The 21,098-nt window shown below is 37.4% G+C and overlaps 1 protein-coding gene and 1 long non-coding RNA gene across 6 annotated transcripts in view; one reads left to right on the top strand and one right to left on the bottom strand.

Annotated features, from left to right (window-relative positions):
* Positions 1 to 7,302, bottom strand: part of LOC135970572 (uncharacterized) — a 112,289-nt gene extending 104,987 nt beyond the window's left edge. The window contains exon 1 of one of the 2 annotated variants that reach the window (XR_010586317.2): positions 7,246 to 7,302. This is a non-coding gene — a long non-coding RNA (uncharacterized lncRNA). Of the gene's footprint in view, positions 1 to 5,973; positions 6,355 to 7,245 lie in introns of those variants that run through there. The other variant, XR_012434427.1, reaches the window with a different exon arrangement.
* The window catches only part of FUT9 (fucosyltransferase 9), a 207,886-nt gene continuing 192,784 nt past the window's right edge, over positions 5,997 to 21,098 (top strand). For 2 of the 4 annotated variants that reach the window (XM_065543700.2, XM_005552326.5), the window contains exon 1: positions 6,769 to 6,900. The gene's annotated coding sequence lies outside the window, so the exon portion shown is untranslated. Of the gene's footprint in view, positions 6,366 to 6,748; positions 6,901 to 7,396; positions 7,608 to 21,098 lie in introns of those variants that run through there. The other 2 variants (XR_012434426.1, XR_012434425.1) reach the window with 2 other exon arrangements.

Genomic DNA, 21,098 nt, shown 5'->3' with positions numbered 1-21,098 from the left:
ATTTAAGAAAATTATAAGAAGACTTATATTACTATTGCAAGCATAGTTATATTTTAATATCTTGTGAGTGCCGATAAACACAACAGATAGCATTTATGAAAAGCTCACTCTATGCCAGGCATTTTTGCTAAAGATTTGGCATGCAATAACTCTTTTAATCAATGAAAAAATGATCCCATAAAGTGGATACTAATATTGCAGTTCCATTTTATAGGTAAGGGAAGTGACCAAATACGTTAATAGATTTTCTAATACAGTAACATTCCTAACTTTTTTGATAAAAAAGAAAAATATACTTAGTGTTGATAGAGTAATGTGCTATTCAGGTTCATTTGTTAATATTTTAATTAGGATTTTTGCACTGATGCTCTTAAGTGAGATTGGTCTGAAAAGTGTATATGACATTTAATATTCAAAACTTTACTTACATTTTATAAAGTATTAAGACCCTTATTAACCGTGGGCTTCATGCTAGCTCCTTGAATATCTTATAATTGCTGCTGTAGGAATGTTGGTGATATATAATGTTCTACACAGATATTCATAATTGCTTTGTTTTAATAGGAAGGTGTCTGTTTTGTGACCACCTTAAAATATCCTTCTTTATCTTGTTTAACATGTTTTAGGCTTTATGCCACCTAATCTCTGATTAAGATTGCAATGCCTGCTTACTCTTTGTTTCCATTTCACTGATATATGTTTGTTCATCTTTTTATTTGTTAAGTGTTCTGAGTTTTCTTATTGTAGATATAAAACATAGAACTCTATTTTCTGTGATAAAATATAAAAATCTTTACTTTTGCCTATAGAACAGGAGAAAATTTTATTTACATTTATTGATATAATGGAAATATTTACTTTTGGTTCTGCTACATTGTTATGTTTTGTGCATGTATTTGGTGGTAAAACATATGTTATGTTTTCAATTGTTACCTTGTAAAACTCCTTCATTTTGTGTTCTGTTTTCTTTTATTTTCTCTCTCTCTCTCTCTCTGTATGTGTGTGTGTGTGTGTGTGTGTGTGTGTGTGTTTGAGACAAGGTCTTTCTTTGTCACTCAGGTTGGAGTGAAGTGGCAAGATCATGGCTCATTGCAGCCTTAATCTCCCAGGCTCAAGCCATCCTCCTGCCTCAGCCCCTCCAAGTAGCTGGGACTACAGGATTGTGCCACCACGCATGGCTAATTTTTCTATTTTTTGTAGAGTTTGGGCTTCACCATGTTGCCCAGGCTAGTCTCAAACTCCTGGGCTCAAAGGATCTGCCTGCCTCAGCTCCAAAAGTGCTGGGATTACAGGTGTTAGCTACCACGCCCAGCCTATATATGTATTCTTAATATTTACAAAGATTTTCATTTTGTTCTGTGTTACTTTTGTAATTATTTATCTGCATCGCTCTATTTTTAAGTTAAAGTAAGAAATGTTTCTGCTAGTCTGTTAAAGTAAGTAATGATAAAAATTAGTGTTTCTTATTCCTCAATGCCTTCCTGCTTGACTAGATAATTTATCAAATAATTTGGATTACATTTCATCTTTGTGTGGCTAAATGTCATGCTACTTATTTGTTCTTTTAAGAGGTTTTATTGGACTCCCAGCCATTAGACAATGGATGCCATTATATTTCATATCATTTTTATATTGTCAGAGTCTATTTGTTCTATAAAATTTATATTGCATTATATTGCTTTAATTCTCATATTCTAACATGTAGGTCAGTAGATAAATACATTGAATGTATTAACTTGAAAATCAGTCCTTGATTCAGCATGTCTCTTTTACTTATTTATTAGAAAGCCGAATTTCATTCATTATTCTAGTGATTTCCTGAAGGTAGTTTCATGAGAATAATAGTCCCTGAGTTCTTGCATGTTCACCATTGTTTGTCTGTTCCCATTGTACTTGAAAAACCATTTAGCTAAAAAGAAAAGAAAAAAAACCTTAGTTCTCAATTTATTTTCTTTGGTTTCTTGTAAGCTTTGTTCCACTGATACTGAATGGCTCAATTCCACTAAAGTTGCAGTGAAGACTTCTGAGGCCAGTATCAGTATTTTTCTTTATAAGTTACTGATTGCTTTTGCCTGCATGTCTAAAAAAATTCTTTTTTTGTATTTAAATTCTAGTTACTGTACTAGGACACATCTCAATGTTGATGATTCTGGGGCAGTTTTTCCTGGTAATCGCTGTTTCTTTTCAAAGTGAAATTTCAAGTCATCTTTCATTTGAAGAATGTTTCTTTCTTTAATAATATATTTACATATTTATTTTCCCATCATTTATTTCTTTTCTCTAATTGTATATCTATTGGATTACCATTCCCTATCTTCTCCACCTTTTGTATTCTCTCTACTCCTGTGTAGTTTTTCTTTACTTGCATTTTATTTTGTTAGCCTTCCTCATTTCTGTCTCTTCTTTTCCTGCCTGTGTCTATCTCAGTGTGCATTTCACCTCGTAATTCTTCCATTTATATTCTTAATTCGTGAAGGTATTTTTTTTCTTCACTTCTTTTCTGAGTTTCTCCAGCTATGTGTCACCAGCTCCTATTGTCTGTCATCATCCCTTCCCAAGTTCTTGCATTTGTACCTGGTAGTTTTAATTTATAGAAGCAATTCCTTCATTGTGCCTTTTTGAAAATTTTTGCCGTAATGTTAGAACAAATTTTTCAACTTCTCCATGACAACATTGTTGTGGTGTGTGTTCTTCAACAATGGAAACATTTTACTACTCCTTTGCAAGTCTTTTCCTATACTGCTTTTGTGTCGACAGTGTGTCCATTCTTTCTTCAATTACTCATATATAACTGAGTTAAATTTTTCTCATCTAGGTTCTTGGGAAAAGGAGAGCAAAATAATATCTGGGGTTTTCAAAGGGTTTCTCTTCACTGCTGTTACAGAGATAGACTCACTCCTCTGCCTCATTTTTGTGTATCCCTCCATTACTTCCCTCAAGGCACATCCAAGTGGGCTTCTTTCACTAGCCACACTGATTGTTGGAAATTCCAGGTCCTACACTGATTGGTGCAAACAAGATATATAGGTTTCATAAGTCACAGTAAGATCTTAGCTTCAGAAATCATATTTTTGTAGGTTTCCTGAGATTAGCCACAACAGAGTCCTCTACATTTGTCAGGTTTCTTTCTTTCCTCCATTTGCAGCTATACCCCAACTCTAGTTCCTGAATCCATTGTTGTAATCGATGGAAATTGATTTTGTTCTTCTGAGTGAAACTGTCACTTTCAAGAATCTTTTTTTTTTTTTTTGCATATTCTCAAATTAGGTATCATTGGGCCCACTCTCTGCCCTTCTTTCTTTCTCTTCTGAAACTTCTGGTTGATCTCAGCAGTTCTGGGATCTCATATACAAATTTTGGAAACTGCAGATTATCTATCTTTTGATTTTACTGAAAAAAAGTTGTGACTTTTTTTCCTTTTGATTCTTTGGTACATTGTTTGGGAGGAAAAAGGGAAAATGCTCATTTTTGCCACTGTCTTTATAATAGATTCAGTCTATGCATTCAGCAGTGCTAATCATATAGTACATATATAATTTTTAGACGTGTCTGCAACCTCAGAAACATTTATTATTCTCTATTTTTCTCACTTTGAATAAAAGCAGATGTTTATTTTTTAAAGTTAAGGCTCACCAAAATTTTCTCTTGCCTAAAAAGTATCCACTGTATTATGTTACTACAACAAATGTGACTTTCTTAACTAACCCTTCAGTCTCCTCGTTTCTTCAGCAGCTCACATAAGGGCTGGTGATAGCAGAGGCTCATAATCTGTCTTCCTTTACTCCTAATCTTTTTGATGTCTATAACTAAATTATTAAATATTTATTCTTTAAGCTTGAAATTTGTCATGATCATCATTATTACTAGCACATCTTTCTTAGTGATAAAGCTTTTTTCATTCTATCACTGGACTCTTAAGCCTCACAAAGGCACAGTTAGCAATTTTCTTAACTGTGATATCCCTGGGACCTAACATATTGCCTGCCTACAGGGAGTGCTCATTGGATATGTGTTCAATAAACAGAGCAATGATATTTCCTTTGCTAACCAATATCTGGCACTCATGCAATATCAGCTCAGAGACAGGGTTTTGAATCTTTCTGATTTTAGAAAATTTCAGCATGAGAATTTGTTTTCAATTAAATAAGTTCAAAGGGTCAGGGTTTTAAAATTAAGCTTTTATTGTATTAATTCCTTAATTTTCCCATGGTGTAATGCTTAACACAGTACAACAGTAATAGAGATGTAGAAGGAGAAAGAAGCATAAAAGGGTAAGAATGCTGTAGTAAAGGTGACAGAGAAGTTTTAACCCAGGCTCAGAATCTACATTGAAACACAAGTCCTTCAACAGGAGAGTTCAATGCCATTCCATTGCTTATCATCCTGTTCTTGTCTCTGGTGGGCCAAGTGGCTGGGGATGTAAGCTGGAGGCAGGAGTTAGAAGCTTGCTTGCTCTACCCCAAACATCACCCTTTTCCTTTGCTTGGCTGTAAGGCATTATAGTTTGCATTTTTGTCTTTGCCATTTTAGAACCATAAAATGAGACTATAAGCTATTGCGTTATAGTTTCATAATTATAGGAAGAAAATAGCAAAAATTCTCAAAGGTAAATTACTTTAATAAGGAAGGGATGAGAAATATTTTAAATAGAAATGAGAAAACAGAGATTTAATTAATTCTTGGTAACCATCCTCTGCCCAAGTGGCCACTGGCATTTACAAAATTTATTGTTCACTTCTGTAATATAGGCACCACTGAGAAGACTTAGGGAGCTGAATGAATTGTAAGTCTTTGCAAACCTTTTCTTTCTATGGTCTTTATGGAAAGAATAACAGTGGGTTAATTTGCATGGTACACCTCTGGATCTCTGAAGACAGTAACACATGCCTTTTAAAAGGGAGGTGTATTCGAATAATTAGATGTTTGTTCCTAAATAAGGAGGTGGTTCTCTCATTCAGGTCATTGGGTAGATGTTGAACCAAATATTTTCATTAGCAGATATACTCAACAGGATAGAGTCTAGCAAGTTGATGCCACTCAGCCCATCAAGTAACACTTTATCTCCAACATTGTTTTTTCCTTCATGTGAATGTATACAGGAAAATCTAGAGGTTTTTAATCAATATTTAGGTATGGCCTATTGCACTGAAAATGTTTTTCCACATTCCATTTACAGTCAAGAGAGCACTTTTTAAAATCTGAGAACATTTGTTATATAAGACACACATGTAAAACGAAATGCCTACTTTATTTATTCTAGAGACTATGATCCTTTAGGCTTTTAAAAAAATGATTCCACCAACTGAAGGATTACTTCATTTAAAAAAAAAATTTTTTTTTAAAGCAACACAACCAGCCAGCCAAACAAAATCAGAATCTCTTTCCCTCCTGGGAATGTCTGGGAATAATTAGCTCACCTTATGTGTTATGTTATTTGAGGAGAGTTTTACCAGGCTTTTTTTTTCTAGTCATATCTTTTAGACACATAATCTACTTGCTCCCTGTCTATTCCCAATTACCATGTGAAAATTATAAAGTAAAATTACGGCTCACGGAAATCAGTTAATAATGTTCAGTTGTTTTTATATTTACTGAATGTGTGTTAATTCACCCTCTCGATCTCGCGCGTGTATCTGTCCTCAGTACAATATCTATTTGCATGCACCTCTTTGTAGTTTGCGAATATACAGGATTGATTTAGAGTCAAATAGAGCAAAAGAAAATCCACACTACGAAAGCGGGACCAACCCTAGGAAAATGCAGGGGGAAATGAAAACCTCTGTGATAAAGAGATTCAGAGATCTTTCAATCCCTAGGTTTTTAGGATGTTGAGAAAAGGGAGGAAGGAAACCAAGACAGAAAGTAATGGGGCTGTCACTATGCCCTTCACACTTACAACCTTCCTAGATCATTGAGAACAAGGTCCGAGGCAATTGGGTCAAAATGATATATGTATATATTTCTTTTTTTTACCTCTTTAGCTGGTCAACCCTGGCGGTAAACAACCAAGGCCACCACTGCCCAGGCAACAGCTCCAAGGGGCAGGCGATGGTTGCCGGCGTTGAGCTCCCTGCTGGCGCCTTCTGGCGGGACAGCCGGTGCCAAAGAGCGGCCAGGGAAACAAACACCAAAGGGGGACTATACAGATGTCATGGATGCACATGTAGGATCATAATCTGTCCAGAAAGCGGAGAGAAGGAGGGCGACAGGCTACGGGATCCTGGTCCAAGAGCCGCCGCAATGGAGCGGGCGGCGGTGTGCGCGCACAGGTGCCACAGGCCGGTGGCCCGGCGAGCTGTAGCGGCTGCCTCCTGGACTCAGCACTCGCACCAGCGCGCTGAAGCCGTGGCTGCTGCCAAGCTTGGGTAACCCCCAGCCTGAGCCACGAGAGGAAGAGCCCAAGGAAAGGGCGCGAAGGGGGAAGAAGGGTTGGGTAGAAGGAGGGCGAGGGAGAGACCCATGGCCTCATCTTCCATTTCCCCTCCCGAGCTCATCTGGTGGGAACCTTTGCTGTGCTCCTGCGCGCCTCCCTCCCCACCCCCTCAACTCTGGGCAACCATCTCCCCCTCTCCCCTCGCTCACCCCCCACCCTTCCTGCTCTTCCGTCTCTCCCTACCGCGTGCCTCCTCCCCTCCCCCTCGCCCCCCTCCCCTCCAGCAGCAGTAGCTGTAGCAGCTTCAGCGAAGCCGGAGATGGGCAGAGAGCGCGCGCGGCGCAGCAGCTCCAGATTCACTGCTCTCCCCTGCAGCTCCCCGCGCCCCCGTCGCTGTCGCCGCCTCGGTGTCCCCCAGCTCCCGTCGCGCTCTTAGGACAGCGCCGCCACCGCCGCCTGGCCCTGCCTGCCTCCTGCGCCGCGCAGCCCTCGCGAGCGCCCCGGATGGCGCTTTACCCCCAGGACTGGTGAGTAGGCGGGAGAGTGCCGGGGGTCGGGCTTCAAAGCTTGGCGCGGAGAGAACATCTTTTGATTTGGGAGGCACCCCAGACCAGCTGCTGTGATTTTCCGTCCTCCAGGCAGAGGGTCCAGGGAGGGTGCTGCTCTGTGGTCCCCAAGGGGATGTTTGATTTCAACTCCACCTGCTGGCAACCTGAACCCCTCTCCCTCTCGGGGACAGCTGCCTGCAGCTCACAGTCCCGCCTCACCTTCCAGCCCCCAGGCTCCCACACCAGCAGCAGCAGTAGATGGCCCCGACCCTCTGGTCACCCCAAACAGGGTCATCTCTACTCTTACCGTCCCTGCGTTCCTACCTTATGCCAGTGCGCAAACGCCCCCATCTGCCACCCTTCACCGGATCTCGCGCTGACAAAGCCTTCTCCACAAAGTCCTCCCTGACCCACCTTCTCGCCTTCCCCAAAGCCTGGCTCGCGAGCCCTACTGCCCCGTCCTATTCCTTCCCAGGGTGAATGGTGTTCGGTGAATTCTGAGCTCATTCCCTCGACACAATGGTGCCTCTCCAGATTTTCTGACAGTCACCTCAGGAAATTGACACAGACACGCTGTGATCCTGGCTTCCGTACAGTTACTTTGTGTGTTACTCAGTACCTGGGCTGTTAAGGGTATGATCAAGCATGAAAAAATAAAGACAGAAAACAAACCCTTTGGAACCAAACTTTTTGTCATTGTTGTTTTAAAGCGCAGAACAATTTGCATTGCTTTGGTTTGTTCTGTTCATTGAGAGGCGTCTTAGCTGAGTACAGGAAACACACCTATTTTACCTGTTCCTGCGGAATTGGTCTTACTTCCAGGTTAAGAACGGAGCACCTGCCTGGGCGGGGAATCTCTTTCAGCAGCAACACTATCAAAAGCTCAGCAACGCTTGAGGATAAGAAGCTTTTTCTTGAAGGAGATGAGAGTAGCACCAAACTTACCCTTTAAAATCTTCTTTGAAATTGCAATCAGCCAAAGCTCTTATTTTTCTTTAGGTGTAGTGGCTAAAACAGGGATATAGGAGGATTAGAAAACGTTGTACCAGGAAGCTCCTGCACTATTTGGGTGCTTCTGGAGTTGTGTAGTATCTTAGCACCAGACGGTATTCCTGTAGAAGTTTTCTTAGGGCAGTAGTCATTTCTTCTGAAACCATGTTTACTGTTTTATGATTTCTAGTTGGAGTGCAAGAAAATAGAGTTGTGTTCAATGAATGAATATGAGCAAGGGGGATGGAGGAATAAGTGAACATCGGGAGGGGTCAGTTAAATAATAAAATTTGTGCTCTCAATTTCTCATGTACTGAAATCTTAAAAACAAAACTACCCCACACAATTTATGGCTTAATATTTTAGAGAAATGATAAAAAGACATTTATTTCAACGTGGCATTTTACTCCATGGAACCCTTGGTCATAGGACTTGTGTTCTAAGCAATATGGATAAGTATATCCAGAAATAAAGGTTAGGAACTTTAAAAGGTGGCCCATTGTGTCAATATGAATTTCCTGATATTATTATCACTATAATTTGATGGGAATGCGAATTAAAGTGCCATTCTTGCTCTTGCAGTTGGTGGAGAGAGATGTATGCTTCATCACCTTAAAGGAGCAAGTCTCAGGCTATATAAGAAATAGGAGGGGACAGTTGAACCATCATCTAGGGAATTTGTTAGTGAATATTGCCTTAATACCTTCTCCAATGTCAGGAATTTTTGTTGGTTTGTTTTCATTCAAACTGCATCTGAGCTTTTATTTCCCTGTTGTGTAGACATAGGCAAAAATGCACTGAGCAAGTCCACTGACAAGGGATGGTTTAAGTAAATGTGGATAGCTGCACTAAAAGTCAAGAGGGGCTGTGAATAATGACTTTACTGTTGGTTTTCTAAATTTGAAAATTTTAGTTGGTTATATTTAGGGCTTGACTAAGAACATTCAAAGCTGTATTTAAATTTGTAGTTGCTGCAAATATCCACATGTGGCCATGACATGAAGATAGTAGGTATGTCAGGAGCTGAATCAAAAGATTATTTGATTATTTCCATACATATGTTTAACATTTGGGTAACAGTAGGGTGACTACTATGCACAGTATATCCAACAGTAATTAATCTGTATTGGGACTGATACATCCTAAATTGAAAGCAAGGTGTAATACTTTGATCAGTTATTGCCCATAATCATGTTAATGATAAATTAAAGTCAATGTATTCTAACATAATTCCAATTAACATGAAAATATTAACAAGGTCTCAGAATTATCTGTGAGAATGCAAATAACTAGTCAGCCAAAAATTATGGCAAGAATTTCTATAAAGAATTACTGGTGAGCTGAAAGTCAAGATCTGCCAGGATTTAAGGTCATTGTCATTAGTAAGACAGACTAAACAGTTAAATATAACATATGGGGAGGTAAGGCACACCAATATTGGAATGGCATATCTTTAAGTACCATTGAACTGTATCTTATAATGCTCATAATCATATGCCACCTAGAGGATGATGGTTTAAATTAAGTATTTGCAATGTTAAATATAAATTAAACATTATAAAGATAAATTTTAAATTATGGAAATTATATAGGTTATTCTATCAACAAGTTGTTGTTAGTTGAATGTTCCTTGTGAAACCATGTTTTGCCTTGTGTGTGATGAAGAGAAAGAATGATTGAGGAAGAGAGAGCTGCAGGAAGGGAGACATAGAGGGAAACACTTCAACCCCTTGGAGACTGGCTTAAATTATTTAATCCAATTAAGGTAACTAAATACAAGTTCTATTATTTTGGTATTTGGGATAACAACTGTTTTCCCGCTTGAATTTTAGGATATGACTCCTTAATTATAGCAATAAAAATATAAGTTTTTTAAAATAAAGTCTTTTATTACTTTTATTTAGTAAAATCTGAGCATCAAAGGCAAACTATTTTGTGTAATCTAATTGATGAATTGAACTAAATAAAATTCTAGACAAATTTATAAAAATACTTTGAAAAAGAAAGCACACATACTCACACCTCACACATACCTAAAATTACGATATTAGATACAGAGCTAAACAATTTAGTGTCTTATGAAGGCAAAAGGATTCAAAGGATAACCACATACAATATTTTTATACTTTAATATATATTTTTTATATTTTCTTTTTCATTGTGGTGGATGCATTATTACATTTTTATAAGTATTTGCATTTTATTTATAAATTCATGTCTATATTATAAAATGCAAATTTTATAAATTCAAATAATCCCCAAATTACACTTGTAAGTATAAAATTATTACATAAATGTTCATAATTTTGCTTTCTATCTTGCATTCTGGAGGGAGTATTCAGCAGAACGCATTCTCAAAGAGCAAATATGTAAAATGAATATTTCAGAATAAACGTGATGATTCAACCAAAGTTTTACAACAATGCTATAAAGTGATACTCTCATAAACTCTAATGTACAATTAAAATTCCTTACAGATACATTTAAATTGTGTGATTTTTTTACCTGTGACTGATTGTGTAAAACACAATTTTATTCATTTAGCTGTAAATGGGATGCTTGGCATTCTTAATAGAGTCACAGCATTCAGATGTTGATTAGAAATATAGAGAGCATTCCATTTCTATTACTCTAATGACTTGCTCAAGGTTGCAGAGTGGTTAAGAGAAACAGAGTTCAAATCCTGGTCTCCTGACTCCTTGCTGTATTTGTCTTCTATAAAATAAAAAAATTTTTCCACTTATTTTGTTTTAAGATATTAATAAAGGAGAAGTTAGTATTAATGTTAAAGAAATCTGAAAATAAAATGAAATAAAATGTCTGTGCTTCTTCAAGGACCATCTCAATGCTTAGTCTTCCAACACACCATAGTTAAAGGTAATCAGTCAACCAGACTTCTTCATTCACTCCCACCTTCAGGTTAAAGCTTGGGAAATATTTAAAAATTAAACTGCAACTAGCCCACTTAAAAATCTTTTAACATTTTTGCACAATTTTTATTAGAAATTCCTCACTTATGCAGTGTAAGTCTTTTCATGTTAATAGCATGTCATGGACGCTTCCATATAAACTTTTATAGACAATTGACTGAAAAGTACTCCTAAAAAACAGGTTTTAGTTTCTGTAAACAAAATACACTTGTTTCATTTCCATGCTGATTCAATATTTATGTTATCACAGATAAAGTTTCATATCCATATGTTTATTTATTTTTAAATTTTTACCTCCATAGACTGTGCATTGCTCAGGTGGTCAGGGAAGGTAAATTTGTTTCACAAAATTCCAGGCCCACAGATGAAAATCCTGGCACTTTTAGCTTTCTCTTCACTGATAGCCAGAGGGATCAATGAAAGTGAATGACTAAATCAATGGGAAACCATCATCATTAATGCATAAAAAATAAGCTCTCAAATGTATTCTTGGTGATGGTGGCTCATCACCATGATTTCATCGAGGAAGAATAACATGGTGACATATTTTGATATCTCAATTACATTTTCTGGAACAATACTGTATTATCTAAACGTGGTTGGATTGATGTAAACTAGGGGAATCAGTGATCTTGTACTGCTGGGTGTCTGGTTCAAAAGCTGAGGCATTGATCTTAGGCATTGGTCTTCTTATAGCGCATTAAGATGCAAATATGGCTGAAAGGAAAACTACATCTCTAGGGCTCCCCTGACATAGTTTCTTTAGAGTGTAATTCAGCCTCTCTTTATTGAGGGCCTATGGGGCAAGAACTGAAGTGATGATGGCAGGCACAAGAGTAAGTATGATTTAAACTCTGACCCCAAGCAGCTTAAAGTTTAAGTGGAGAAACCAGCAAGAACAAATAGAAAGGAGTGATGAGACACCAGCTGCTTTAACCTAGGGAATGTCACCTTGGTATTAAACAAGGGTGTCCAGGAAAAACTCAAAAAGACCAAAAACGAATAAAAATCTGTCTTGTGTAACATGGATCTAGGCATGCCGTGGCTAAGGCTAGACAACAAAAATGATTTAGTTCCTTAAAAAAAGCAAGTTTCCATTGCTTTCTATATTAATTTTAACTATGACAGAGATTTTTTTTTTTTTTTTTGGACAATGCTGGAACCTATTAGGAGAACGAACATAGGTAGTCCCAAACTAACAAATTCAGTGGTTGATTCAGTCCTTGGAGGTCACAGGGTAATCTGTTAATGGAAATGTAACTAAGTATATACTTTTACAGTAACTAGGAAATGCTTACCTTTTAAGAAACTTAAATCTTCAAGGAATATTCACAGAGAGGTACATGCAGAGGATGCAGGGAAGGAGGTTATGAACAGTATATGTAATATCTATTTCATAATCAAAGGTTTAAAAACCACTTTAATAAGTTAGACAACCTTAAAAGGTATTTGTAATTATCTATATTTTATTTACTCTGGTGAATATTTATTGAACAGTTTCTATTCAGTGATAGAAAAGGAGGATGACATATAGTTGGGATGATAAAATATATACTCATTGAGTAATTTGGGAGAAGTATATGGCAGCATTTAAATAATATGTATTACATGTCATCTGACCTAGAACATGGACTGGATAATTACTTTTATACCCAAAGTTTATAATATTTATGTTATTGGAAAAAATAATGGCCTCGAACAGCTTCTGAAGGTGCCTGAATTATGCTATAATAGGAACAGCTTACGCCCATGAAAGATGTGATTCATTTATGTTCGATATTGGTTTACCAAGAGAAAAAAATAAAGTATTCGATTTTTACATAAGAGGGAAAAATATACCTCCTAACTTGTTGACTGTTTTATGAATTCTTTACTACTTTATGTTTTCATGACATTCATTGTGTGAAGAAAGTGACTGAGTTACATGGGTAATGTGATTAGAGAACCTCAGGGAAAAATGGGGAAATCTGTGACATGAGATGAGCTACAAGACACAGGTGTTAATGATAACGATGTGTCACTGTAGGGAGCCAACTGAGCTATTTCACTAGTCAATTCCTGCTGACTTTCAAGGGTCCTACAGGGTCTGAGATTAATTTAACCCACTAAGTTAAGTATGAGTGACTGGTTGTACTCCTTGTTTTGAAAAGGCTGCATGAAGGCAGTCAATCCAACTTGTCCTATTTGTCTAAAACAACAGCTTAATGGTGTTTGTCTGTCTGCACTGAATGGTTAAAAAGAGTTACAGAAATGGGCGTGGGAAAGACATCTGGAGGTGTTGACAGGTATCGCATGGGAAATACAGAAGCTGAGACCATCTCCTCTATTTCCAGTGGATTTTTTGCTATGGCTAAGGTGAATGTAGATCAAATCATGGTCCGAGCTGTCTGGTGTGGGATGGCAGGTCTGGTAGAGAGTTAAATTTAAGGCACTTGCAACAGTTGAGTGAACCACTTTTTCATGTAAAGCTGAGATGCCACTGGAAAGCCGGGCGAGCTACAAGCTGGAATATACTCTTTCTATTTGATAAGCAAGGTTCATAGGACCCCTTTTTATCTTTATTTGTCATTGAATCTGAATTGGTACACCCCAAAATGAAAATAGTATGCCAGACAGTCATAGGGTCTTCAGGAACAGGAGTTCAGTTCTGACAAGAGCCCAGCAGCAAGCTAATAGCTACTTTTCAAATGAGGTGTACCTGGTAGGAGTATATCCTGTATGTTAAGGAGGTGATCTGTCCAAAATCCCAAAGGGCTCCTGTGAATGGAAGCTGCTTACATTTTCCTGGGGCTCCAATTAGAAAAATCATTAGTCACAGAAACTGGTAGCTTACAGGTTAATTAGGGATGTGGGACCCCAAATGTCAAGAGAAGGCCACAGCCTGCTAACACAGTGTGTTGGTTTATGCTTCATTCAGAAGATGCTGATGTTTTGGACCAGCTAATATAGAAGTCCGAGTAGAATTTCCAAGTGAAGAACATACCATCTCCAGTACCCAAAGGTTCCAGTAAGATCCTGAACATTGTTTTTGTTTGTTGCGAATGAAGAGACAGCAGTTTTTCTTTGACTACCAGAAGGATTGAACATTGTGAATCTGCTCATATAGTCCCAAGAAACTTTATTTGACAATTGGAACCCTGATTTTTTTTCAGAATTTATCAGCTGCCATGGTTGATAGAAGTGTGTCAGCACTACAGTCAAGACCATTGCAATGGAAGCTCCTGACTGGCTCATTAACAGGACATCATCTGTAGAGTGAAAGCTTTGCACCATAGAGAGTAGGGACATTCATGCTGACCTATGTACTACTGATGGCAAATGGCAGAGGAATCTTGGTACCCCTGGGAGTAACCTGTAGTAACTTGGGAGGTTACTACAAATGTATATTGGTGGCTATGTCACATGAATGTGACTTGATCTTTGTCCTCAGAAGCCAGCTGTATAGAAAAGCTGGCATTGGTACAGTCCAAGACAGCATACCAAGAGTTTAGTCTGTGCAATGGATTCAGTTACATGGATAGTTGGGATTGTGAGACTAACAACTTGATTCAGTTGGCGATAATCTCTTCTAAGTTTCTAGCTCTCATTACCCTGTTTCACTGATCATACAGTACTGCTGTATTAAAATATTGCATCTCTTAGCGCCCATGTTCCCTTCGAGTCTGCAATCAAGGCCTGATTTTCTTTTCTCTTTTTCTTTTCCTTTTTTTTTTTTTTTTTTTTTTTTTGAGACAGAGTCTCACTCTGTCGCCCAGGCTGGAGTGCAGTGGCGCTATCTCCGCTCACTGCAAACTCCGCCGCCTCCCGGGTTCACGCCATTCTCCTGCCTCAGTCTCCCTAGAAGCTGGGACTGTAGGTGCCCGCCACCACGCCCGGCTAATTTTTTATTTTTTGTATTTGTAGTACAGATGGGATTTCACCGTGTTCGCCAGGATGGTCTCGATCTCCTGACCTCATGATCCGCCCGCCTCGGCCTCCCAAAGTGCTGGGATTACAGGCGTGAGCCACCTCGCCCGGCCTCTTTTTCTTTATACTGTTTTTGTTGGATCATCTGGGAGGAAGTAGAGAACAAGACCAGAAACTGATTTACGTGTCCCATTAACACTTCACTACATTTGGCCTTTCCCAATTGTGATAATCTCCCCAGGCACTTAACTGATGATGAAGTATAAGCACTTAATATATTAATTACTATACAATCGGATATAGAAAAAAAACAACAGTACATTGAATTGCCCCAAAGGGCTCCACTCATGAGATCATGTTAGCTTGCCTTTCCCACTGTGAATCCTGCTTAAACCCCATTAGCTAAATCAGACATCCTTTTTCTTTCTATAAATCCAGTTTAAAACGTGACTTGTGTGTCCATATCCAAATATCCTAAAAGTTTTATTCCCTTATTTTCCTGAAATTCCTCAACATTCTTGGATAGGTGCATATGTCATTTGATACCCATTGGGAATAGGGATACCCTGACCTGTAGTCATGTTTCTCTTTAAATAAACTGAGATTATGGGAGAGGGGCATAGAAGAATCAGAGGGCAAGGGAGGAGAGAGACTTCATATGTACTATCCCAGTTTCAATGATACAGCAGTGGCTCATGGCGTAACCAAATTAACTTAGAATATTGTTGTCCACCCAATACTCTATATTGGGAGCAGGACTCTTGAGGCTGGCACCGTTTATTTCATCCTTGGGAATCCCTTGACTCGGAAGCCACAGATACATTGCTGTTTTTGCTAGGGTATGGGGTTTGTGACCTCTGGCTGACTCAGTCTTGGCTGACACAGTGGTGACTTTAAAGCATCCACCTTACTTTAGAGCATTAGCTGCCCCATTATCTTGTATCTGTTAAGCTCTCCCAGTTTCAGCATCAAGGATACGGAAGTTTCTCTGCACAGTGTTGATGACCTCAAGAATGTACCTAGGTTTCTTTGGGTCTCTTTCTCAATTTTCTAGTGGGTCAATTTTATCAGAATTCTAGACACAATCCAGGCCAGTAAGAGCCCAAATACTAGTCAATGCCTTATCTGTGGTTTTCCACAGGAGTTTTTCTGTCTCAGAAAAATCTCCTCAAGAGGAGTAAAGCTTTCTTATAGCAGCAAAGTCCCACTGCAAAAAGCTTGGATAGATTTTCTCATTACTTCCAAGTGGACCTACGGTTGACATGAAGGAGAGATTTAGCTGTAAGTCAACGCAGCATTTGCCATGATTCCTTGAGAAGCAATATGATCCATAACCCCTCCTTTCCATTGTGAGCCAAAATTCTAATGATTCACCTGGTTTCTGGTTATGGAGTTCCCCTTTTCACACTCAGTATATGTACACATTACTCTTAACTATTGTCTGAAAGAAGGTAGAAGCTTCTGCCTACCCAGTGCAAATCTTAGTATTAGTTGTTACAGTGCTGCAGGTCTGAGACTGGACTCCAGATTCCAGTCTCAGACAAGGAACTTGTTCCATTTAGAGAAAAATTCTGGCATCCATACTTTACCTATTTTTGTTATTTAGCTTGCAATGACCTCCTTGATTCCTCCTCATTAAAAGGGAAAGAAGTTAAGGACTGTCTATTGCCTAGTGGCCCATATAATTTGTAAACATCTATGTTACTGATTGCTAAGGACTTCTTTCAAATATTTATTTTCCTGAAAATTCTCGACATTCATGGATGAGTGCATATGTCCTTTGATATTTATCAGGGATATGGATACCCTGACCCTAGTTATGTTTCTGTTTAAATAAACGAGGTCATGGTAGAGGGACAGAGAGGAATCAGAGAGAAGGGAAGGAGAGAGACTTCATATGTACTATTAGTTTCAAGTGATGTGGTGGTGGTTCATGGCATAACCCAATTAACTTTTAGTATTTAGTAGGTCTGCAGGGCTCTCATCTTTCCTCTTCCAGAAAGCCATGAGTTTGTCAGCTTCCCATCCTCATCACTAACGTTATAAAAATCTCTGAAGCGTCGGAGAGTTTTCCCTGCTCACAAGTTAACATGAAAACCTGCCACAGTTGAATGGATGCTGGTAGAAAACAATAGACTCCTAGGTCAGAGATGAAGGACAATTTATTTTTTACTGCAATAGCAGTAGCAAAAATATCAACATTTTTGTCCTGTTCCCTGGGTCCCGATTTCCACAAGGCAACATGAAGTATACACATTACAAACAAAAAGACCCTGAATTTAAGGAATTCTACGCTTTTATAATGGGCAATGAGCATGCCTCCCTTTGTTCCAGAAGATACTATTTCTGTCCTCTAAGGCTGTTTGCTTTACAAACATCTTTTTAAAATAGTTCAAAACAAAAGCAGCCAATGATTCTTTCATAAGATGTGCAGAAATGTGAAAGACCCATGGGAAATTGTCTCCCAATAGTGACGAAAGACTTCCATAAGTGACTGTTTGGATAGGCTTCTTGTCTGTGGTACGATATATGTTCATCCTTGCTATTTCCTCATGATGGAATGCATTAAACTTTTGTTACCTGAGATTGATGAACCTGTCACTAAGATAGAAAATAAAAAGGAAGCTTTTGGAGCAAATATATTGTATTTAAACTGCAATATTAGAGTCTTAATTAGTAATTCCTGACTATAACCTATATAGGTTACAGCACAGGGCATGTTAAAGAATTAAGAATTTCTATCAGGAAGTAAAAATTTGAGCCCAAACCACAAAATATATTAAATATATATTTTGTGTAATTACAGTGTATTGTAAATCAAAATCATTAAGCAAAAATGTGTTATTACATGTTTCCCATGGCCGTAATGTTTCTCCAATGCTTTATAGTTTGAAAGGTGTCAAAATTTTCCTAAATAATCAAAACAAAAAGGTGTGATACTGCTTTAATATGTTTAATTTTTTCAAGACTGAGCATAATTGTCATCTCTAATAGTCATTTCCTATGCACTAGGCTTGGACACATGCCTTTCTCTGTATTGACACAATGGCAGGTTCATTTGTACCATTTTATGCCTTTGCAACATCATGTTGGCCTTATATATTTATGTTTCCCTGACTGGATTACTTTGAAATTAAACCTTGTTGCTTATTACTCTTTGTTCTCTTAGCGCCTACCACCCCAAATGAAGCATGGTGAGTATCCAATAAATGCTAGTAGAAATGAACTGAAAGTAGCAGTGTCTGTTAATGTTGAATTTACTTTCAGATATTTCAGACAATTATGTCCCATGAGGAATAACTGAATGGAAGATGTAAAGAATATTTGAGCTGAAATAATTTATAAAATTTCTTAATGACCATTGTTTTACTTATAGTCATGTAAATATTCATATCCTGATACTCATTCCTAGTTTTAAGACATCCCGAAACATTTAAAATTTTGCATGTATAGTGAAACTTTAAGATTTTATAAATCTTTTATACTTTTAGACATCGAAGAGAGGGTCACAAAATTAAATGTAAGACTTTGTTTAATTATCAAAAGGTTTGGAGTCACTTATTTGTATTATCCAGAATTGACTTCTATTCTAATGCTGCATTAGAAATTTCAAAGCATCTTGCCTTTCCCCTTTTTCAAAGAAGTAGACTGAAGATGAATACATGTCCCTTTCTCTGCCCTAATGGACAGATGTTCTTTCTTTATTTCTTTGTCATAGTTTTTTGTTTCTCTTGCATTCAGATAGATGTCTGCTGCTCATACCTACCTTTGCGGTTTCTGTCACTACCCCACCTAATCATTATTGTCATTATCACCAGTGCTGCCAACCCTGAAATCTGGTGCATTTCTCCCCTTCCTCTTTTCTCAAATTTTCCAATTTCTTCTGACTTTTATTGCTTACTCATATTCTAAAAACAACAAAAACATAAACAAAAGGACTGTCTCTAAGGGACAGCTGCCCTTTCCTTCTGGGCAGTGAACTTGAAGGATCAGAAAAAGTGATGGGTTCTCTGGCTCTTATTCTCTATTTGTTGGTTATCTAAGGACTGGCTGTATCTTCACTTCACTTCAAGGGCTGTATTTTTCTGGTTTTTTTCCAGAGCCATTTTGGAAATTTAAGAATTCTAAATTCTTGGACTTTGATTAGCCAATGTTTTGCTGTTTTCTTCATATAAAACAAGTTTTTGTAACTCTTTTGTCCTAACACTGCCCTGTTATTTAATAGCAACATTAACAAGTGAATACCTTAGAACTTATAAAATATGTGTGTCATTTCAGAGAACAAAAAGGTTGGAATGAATGAAACAAAAGAAAGATATGTTTTTATGGGAAGCATGGAAGGTCAGGAAATGACTGGTTTGCTTGGAGCATGTCAGTGGCAATCTTATGCAGAAGAAAAGAGGAAGATATCAAACAATAGAAAAACATAGAAATACTATAGAGATAAGAGGGGGCAAAGTAGCAAGTTCTAGAACAATAAAGACAAATATTTACCTATGTTATAATAGGGCTTCATGGAAACATTGCATTACATAGAAAAAAAAAAAACCACAGAGCTGTAACCAGATATTGGTTACAATTAAATTCTTACTTGTTTATTGAGTTAACTATTCAATTGGTGCAAAAGTCATTGCAGTTTTGGCCATGACTTTTAATGGCAAAGTAATGCTTAATTAAACATTAAGTAACATTTCACATTTTTAATTAAACAAAGATAATTATCAACTATCTAGCTGAGAGATTAAAGTCAAATTTCTTAGTATATCTAAGACTCTTTTTCCTATTACATAACAACTTGCTTAATTATTTTGAATGTGAAATTAGATAATATGTAGAAATCTTTAAAACTGACTGGCACTGTAAATTTTCATTCAACAAATGTTACATTTTCTCCATACTTAAGAATTTAAGAAGACACAATCATTTCAGCTTGTAACAAATAAAATGAGTCTATTTCCCAAATAGACAGTTAGCAAGAGACAATTAGATAATCCAATCTGATAATCAGCAACTTGGAGAATTTTGGAACTTTCAGAATATTATGTAGTAATGCAGGAAGAAGAATATAATGAGCACTGAAGAGTTAATTAGAATCATACTTTCCATGACAATATGAAGTAAGTACTTAGAAAAGAAGGTATCTGTTTTAATAATTATTAAATCACAGTGGTATAACATTTTTTCCACAAGAATTAAAACTCATGAACAAGAGGAGTTCCTCTTTTAACTAGGATGAACAAAACTGGAAACAGTGTCAATCCCAGCCTCACAAGACAAAGCCAGATGAACTACAAAACTATAACTTTTGTTAAAACTCTTGTAAAACTGAGTTCACTGGGCAAACAAATATCTAGGTTTTCAGGAAATGATAGGTTCCTCCACTGAGAAATGAGTCATGGGGATAGTGTCATACGTGGCAGAGAATAGAATAGGACCTGGCTGTCATACAAGCGATGATAAAAATTATTATTATTTAAATTATCTAACAAGAAATTCTGTAAAAAGCTAAAATTGTTACAAATTGCCAAAGACTGACTGACAGTTTAGAAACTCTGGTAATCCCTCACAAAAGGGTAATCTGATGTCACCCATTGGGGCTTTTATGTGGACTTCCACCAGGTACTTATGAGAAATGTTGGAAGCAGGGTGGGAGACAGGAGGGAGCCTGTTGGCAAAACAGGTGCAGAGTAAGGGATTGGCTGTCACTTCAGATAAAACACAAAATCCCAGTCTATTCAAGCTCACATCCCATATCCTAAGCACAAGGCTAGAGGAATGTAAAGTCTTTGGCACCCTAAAGGTCAGCTCTTGACTAGCTTAACTCAATGCCCCAAACTAATGACTTTAGAGTAGCAAGAGTATACTCTGTTTCTAGGTATAAATGATTGGCATCATTCCCAATTATTTTGCACTTGATATTTGACATTTAATTGAAAAATTATAAGATATACAAAACTTAAGAAAAAAAAAAAACCCATTGTCAACTTCAAGCAATGAACAAAACCAGATTTAGGGATGACCCAGGAGTTGAAATTATCAAACAGGGACTATGACTAATGTTTTAAAGAACCTAATAGGAAAAAATGGGCAATCTGCATGAAAGGATGGAGAATAATGGCAGATAAATCGAAAGTTCAGGAAAGATTGAAATGAAGGTGAGAAGTGAAAGGAAATATTATCACAGATCACAAATTCTATAATAAGTGGATGAATTTACCAACAACAATCCTAAATATGTGTGCAGCTAAGAACAGAGTTTCAGAATCCAAGAAGCAAAATTGATCAGACTGAAAGGATAAAAAGATAAGTCCACAACTGTGGATTTTTCTAATGACTAGAACTCCTCTGTAG

This window comes from Macaca fascicularis, chromosome 4 (assembly GCF_037993035.2).
Source record: "Macaca fascicularis isolate 582-1 chromosome 4, T2T-MFA8v1.1".
Taxonomy (NCBI): Eukaryota; Metazoa; Chordata; class Mammalia; order Primates; family Cercopithecidae; genus Macaca; species Macaca fascicularis.
Note: the sequence above shows the minus strand (reverse complement) of the source record. Positions and strands in the feature narration are given on the sequence as shown.